Genomic DNA, 6,391 nt, shown 5'->3' with positions numbered 1-6,391 from the left:
AAACATAGGTCCCATGGTTTCCCTTATTTGCAATATCTAGTATATGTCTGAGTCAAGCAGAAAAGGTCAGATAAGGTGATGTTAGGGAAATGAACCCTTAGATATGTATTTAAATGTTTTTTTTCTTTCATGCGATTGTTTCTAACACATTTATAAGATGATTTCTTTGTTGCTTTGTATGTCCCTCCCCCACAATATAACCCCTGCTTTCACTGTATTTGATGTCAGTAAAATTTGTGGAGGGGAAGGGGAAAAACAAGTTGTTTAAATAGGGATACATCTCATTGCAACAATGAGATGTACAAGTCGTTATGTCGAAAATGACCTTTACAACTTTGGTGGTGGGTTGGGGGAGGATTGGGTGGGGGGAGGGAGGAGGATGGGAAGAGATGGGAAAGGGAAACAAAGGAGGAGGCTACAATGCTTGATAAGAAATGTACTCATTATCTTGTCCATGTAATTGTAACCCCTCTGTACAGTATTTTCACAATAAATAAATAAATAAATACTTTTAGTAACACTAAAAAAAAGAAAATCTTGCTTGAATTTGAGTCCAAGTCTTGGTTTATTATAAGTAAAGACTTAAGCATAATACAACAATTTCTATGGCCTTCCAAAGAAAACTTTGTAAATAAAGAGAATAAAAAGCAAACTAATAATACATAATAATTTCCATCAATGTACATAAGTTTCAATAGACCATTCCACTTCTGAATGATTTCTTGATTGCATAAAAACCTCCTTGTTATTTTAGTTATTTGGTCATATTAGCCCATTCTCCTCCAGAAAAAAAAATATGATAAAGTGAGGATCATCAACATTATTAAATAGATTGATGAACATAGAAAGATGGGATTTTTAAATGTGTAATACTGACATATTAAGAAACATAGTATGATCTCTTAATATTATTATAATATAAAAGATAATATGAATAAATGATTTTCCATGAGTATTTAAGAATATTCATGGTAATAGATGGAATATAATTTGTTTATAAAACTACTGCTTTCCACCAAGTTAATGACAGATATTTCCTGGTATATATTTTAGGAGTAGTTCTGTGTAGAAACAAGGGCATTTAGAACAAATGTATCTAAGGCGAAATGTGACCACTTTCTAGCTGGATCATTACTGATACATTGCTTTAGCCCTATTAAGTCATTATGAAGATTAAATGAAATAGTATGTGCAAAACACTTGATCAGAATCAGCTTTTAGTCACCCACAGTGCCTTTCTTTTTTGCAATTCTCTCTCTGTCTCTCTGTCTTTCTCTGTGTGTCTCTCTGTCTCTGTCTTTGTTTGTGTCTCTCTGTCTCTGTCTCTTTCTCTCTCTCTCTTCTCTCTCTCATCGTGCAGCTTAAACTCAGGGCCTGTGTACTGTCCCTGAACTCTTTTGTTCAAGGTTAGCACTCTACTACTTCCAGATTTCTGGTGGTTAATTAGAGATAAGAGTCTCATGGACTTTTCAGCCCTGGCTGGCCTTGACCCATGATCCTCAGTTCTCAGCCTCCTCAGTACCCATGATTACAGGCATGAGCCACCAATGCCTGGCTGCAATTATCTTTCTTTATATGATAGAAATATTGATAATTGACCAACATGGTGGGTGGTTATGGCTGCTTTGTAGCTTTTTAAGAAAAGATTATAAATTCTTAGTAAATGTCATAATCTATGCATGTAACCATCAACACCTGTCAAAGATCAGTGTATTATTTTTTCAAAGCATGTTTGTTCATTGGACAAGGAGAAAGGCATGAAGACCAACATGAAGACCTAGAGCTGATGCTTTGACTTCTGTCATTTTTATTTTCAACTAGTAACTAATTTACTATATATATATATATATATAATTGATTGAGAAAAATTAAATGTTATGATTTTAATAATTTCTGGAAAATATCCTCTGTCATTTACAATCTGTGGCTCAGAAACAGAATGTCTGCCAAGCAAATGCAAGGAGAGTTCAAACTCCAGTAATGGAAAAAAATGGAGAGAGAAAGAGAAAAAATACATAAATAAATATATAAGTAAAGTATTGAACAACTTAGTTATCTAAATTAAATGTATTTTATAATGAAGTACTTGATTTAACATTAATACATAAATAATACTACTATAGAAAATAGGTCAGTTGTAAGTACAACAATCTAAAAGAAAGTAACACGCAGATCCAAAACTACAGTGAACTCTAGGTCAGTCTTATTTATTTACTACAAAAGTCCCTAGCGAGAACATTGAATTCACAATGACTTTGTGAATGAAGTTCCCAGAGTCTACTTATTTAAAAGAAAATAATGATAGATTTCTTCTGATCTTTCAGAGCCCCAATCATTTTTGTTTCAGTAATATTTTTCCAGTTCTTAAAATACTCTGTGGAATATAGAATAAGGTTAAAGGCAACATTCTGTCTTTGATGCCTTCCTTGGGTAGAAGAATGACAAAAAATGTTAGTTTTATATATGATAACCTGGAGAAAGCCTAACAGCCAAAACATCACCTTTAACATGATTTCTATGAGTAGTTTCTCAACAACCCCTCCTTTATATTATTGTCTAAAAACTCATGTGGGATTTATTCGAGCTATTGTAAATCTGACTCTTTCAGGCCTCATTAGAAAGTCTCTTAGTATTACTACCCTTGTTCCTCCTCATTTACAATAGCAAATGCATGCTTACTTGAGTTGTAAAAGCAACAGCTCAATTGAATATTTGTGTGTACATATATATATATGTATATAGTCAAAATTTATGAGTCACTTGCCTTAGATTATTCTTTCTCAACAAAAATAGTTTGTCATATTTAAGTAAATATTCATTAATTTGTATGAAATTACTGCAAAGGAGACTGTACAGACCGCCGATTGTGCTTCATGATCTCCACATTCTGCTTCCTACCACAATACCAAAATGAAGTCTGGTTTAAGAGTCAAAATTGCAATAGTAAGAAAGTATACAACATCGAAGGATTCCAAACTTTTAAGCTTATTTTATTCCAGCCACATTATAGCCTAAGAATAGTTAGGAAGAAAGAAAAAGAATGAGTGTTTAAATCTCTGTGAAGGAATAAAATATTTTTAGATAGATCTGATTTTACTCATTCTACTGTCTTAAGTTATGGGTTTGGGAATCAATTTGTTGATTTATTGGTTGGATGATTAGATACATTCAAATTATCTACCCATTTTACCCAAATACATACAGCTATTTATAAGAAGAACATACTAATAACCATTTATTTCTATATTTAAATATATACTAATATTTATCATAAAACCCCAATTGTAACATTTGCATGTACTTAAGTGTTCAGTGTGTGGGAACTCTAACCAAAAGAACTCTTATTCTGGACTGTGGGTAGGCTAGACTGGTAAAGCAACTGTCAAACAAGTGCAAGGTCCTGAGTTCAAACCCCAGTATTGCAGAGGAGAGCGCTTGTTTACTTTGTTTTTCTCCCCAATATTTTATCATTGAATATTTTTATTAGTTTTTGAAAGCTTGAACCACACCTTCACTTTCAGCCTCATCTGTGGATAATTGGAGATAAGAATCTCTCAGATACATCTGCCCAGGCTGTCTTTGAACCTCTATCTTCAGATCTCAGCATTCTGAGTCTGTAAGATTAAAGGTGTGAGCACCAGAACCTGACTAAACCCATACAATATTTCTATGTGAAACAAAGCATAATTTTTTTTTTTTTTTTGTCGGCCGTGGGGCTTGAACTCTGGGCCTGGGCGCTGTCCCTCAAGGCGAGCGCTCTACCACTTGAGCTACAGCGCCACTTCCGGTTTTCTGGTGGTGTATTGGAGATAGGAGTCTCACGGTCTTTCCTGCCCCGACTGGCTTTGAACCGCGATCCTCAGATCTCAGCCTCCTGAGTAGCTAGGATTACAGGCGTGAGCCACCAGCGCCCAGCTACAAAGCATAATGTTTTTATCTCTGCATTCTCCAAGATAAAGCACCATTCTTTCACAGTGTTGTCTCTCAACTGAGGCCTGAGCTGAGTTCCACTGCTGTATTTAGCCAGATATTTCCAGATGATGGGACATACATAGGAAGGCCATTGAATTCCCAGATATAAGTCCATCCTTGCAATTCATTTGCTACAAAATGAATTAGTTGATCAGAAGAAATGTACAAAATAATATGATGATAGGTCTCAAAAAGGCATTCTAAGCAATCAGAGATGCTGGTACTTAAAGGACAAGTAAATCTATATCCAGAAGCTATTTCCTATTTCAGTGAGCTTGAAATCTTTACCCATCCCTCAGTCTCCAGTAAAAACAAGACAATGATTTTTTTCATTGTTACTGGAGCATAAAGAGACAACAATCACTAAAAATTATTGAGGAACTGCAACACAGAAATACATAAGAATCACGGCAGGCCTGGGTGGCTCACACCTGTAATCCTAGCTACTCAGGAGGCTTGGGCAGGAAACGGGAAACTCGGTGAGACTCTTCTGTCTAATAAACCACTCAGAAAACCTAGTGGCACTGTGGCTCAAGTGATAGAGTGCTTGCCTTGAGCTGAAGAGCTGAGGGACAGCGCCTAGGCGAAGAGTTCAAGCCCCACGACCGACTTAAAAAAACGAAAACCATCATCACTCCCACATCTACTCATATTAGCCACAAGATTTTCTGTGCTGGTTTGTCCTTCACTGGAGGCTACTATCACTGTAGTAACTACAGAGCTCAGATAGAGTTCTGTTTCATGGTATCATTTCAAAGATAAAGGAATCAATTGCTTCCCAATTCTCCCCTGCTTATTACCTGAAATTCCACAGTTAAGAACTTGAAAGTCATAGGCTGTTATAAAGATTGAGTTAATGTCTGTAAAATATTACATTGAGTGAACACTTGTTAAGAAGTAAAATATCGCTAAGATTTGAATGTGTAGGCCTCCAAAGTTCATAGTAGAGCTTAATACAATGAAATAGGAGGGAAGAGAAGAAGTATTCTATAAATGACTATATTCTAGGGACTGTGCCCTCATATGAGAGGTTAATAATCATATTTTTAATAAGCTGTCCCATTTTTTCCCTCTGTTTTGCCATTTTTCCTTTTGACAACTTATGACCTCTGGGGAGAGAGAGAGACCATCCATCGAGGCACAATTAAAGGGGGACAAAAGAAGTTTACTTACACTGTCTACACCAGAAAAGGGTCCTGGGCTAGATACCCAGAACCAAGAGCAGCCTCGACCACCAAATCTGACCCCCCTCCACCCCACCCCCACCTATTAGTAGGTCTGCAAATCCCCAAACCTCAGACCTCCAAAGGGAAGGCTTTCCCCTGTCTCCCCTTCCTCCTCCACCGCAGGCCTCTCTGCTCTCCATAGGCCAGAGGCCTGCCCTGCCCGGGAGGCGCCTCTCCGCAGGCCTCTCCAGAGAAAGGCGGAAAGGCCTCCCAGGCGTGCCCTGCACTCACAGGCCTGCTCTGCCCCGGGAGGCTTTCCCCTCCTGCAGTCTCTCCTCCACTCCTACTGCTCTCATCCTCTCAGTCTTTTCCCTCACTCTCCTCCAGACTCCCCTCTCCTCCCTCTGGACTCACAGTTTTCCCCCATACCTCCCCCCTGGGCCTCTCATCGCCTGCAGCCTATAAATACCCCAATAGGCTGCCCCCCATCCCCACTAATGGTTTCAAGCCGCCACTCATGCTCCTCCCCCAAGCTGCCTCCTGCCCAATCCCAATAGGCAGCTTGCCATGTGGGGACTCAATGCCCCACCCCCTCCAGTAGCACGCCCCGCCCATTTCGGCAGCATGCCCCGCCCCCCTTCGGCGGCATGGGACACCCCTACGGCGGCACCCACCCACCTTGGATCTGTGATGTCAGCCGCTCAAAGTCCTACTCTGTCCAGTGGCCCAGCCTGTGGAGCCGTGAAGCTTGCCTCTTGATGCCCTGTCCTCTCCAGCAGGCCGGACCACGGGGCCACTCTGACTATTGGGCCCTGTGTAATAACCCCTGGGTTATTACAGACACATTACAGGAGAATATCAGAGAAGACATTAATGATACAGGCCCTGATCATACGCTGAATCTGATATCTAGTTATTTGTAAGGTCAGCATCAGGACACCTCCTCTACCTCTTGGCTAAGTTTCCACTCAGTATCTGTGTTAACTAGGTAACTGGCAACTCTGAAAGCATTTTCCCCTCCTGCTAAGTCACATCCTGGACTTCCCCCACACCTCCAGGTCCTAAGGTCACAGTGTGGCCACACTTTTCCCCCACCTGGCCACACCTCTTCCCATCCTTGGGCTAGATAAGTCCTGGCCTGGGGGTGGGTCACCCCTTTCCGACGTGCCTCTCCACTTTGCACAGCAGGGGCAGCAGTTCAGTAATGAAACTTCTTTTACTGCCTGAATAAAGCATGGTGTTCTCTTTATCAG

At 39.8% G+C, this 6,391-nt stretch overlaps 1 pseudogene; it reads right to left on the bottom strand.

The window, feature by feature from the left end:
- The window catches only part of LOC105985309, a 22,982-nt pseudogene extending 17,488 nt beyond the window's left edge, over positions 1 to 5,494 (bottom strand).
- Positions 5,495 to 6,391: the final 897 nt, after the last annotated feature.

This window comes from Dipodomys ordii, unplaced genomic scaffold (assembly GCF_000151885.1).
Source record: "Dipodomys ordii isolate 6190 unplaced genomic scaffold, Dord_2.0 Scaffold28, whole genome shotgun sequence".
In the NCBI taxonomy this organism is placed as follows: domain Eukaryota; kingdom Metazoa; phylum Chordata; class Mammalia; order Rodentia; family Heteromyidae; genus Dipodomys; species Dipodomys ordii.
The sequence above is the reverse complement of the archived record's forward strand: the minus strand, read 5'-3'. Positions and strand labels throughout refer to the sequence as shown.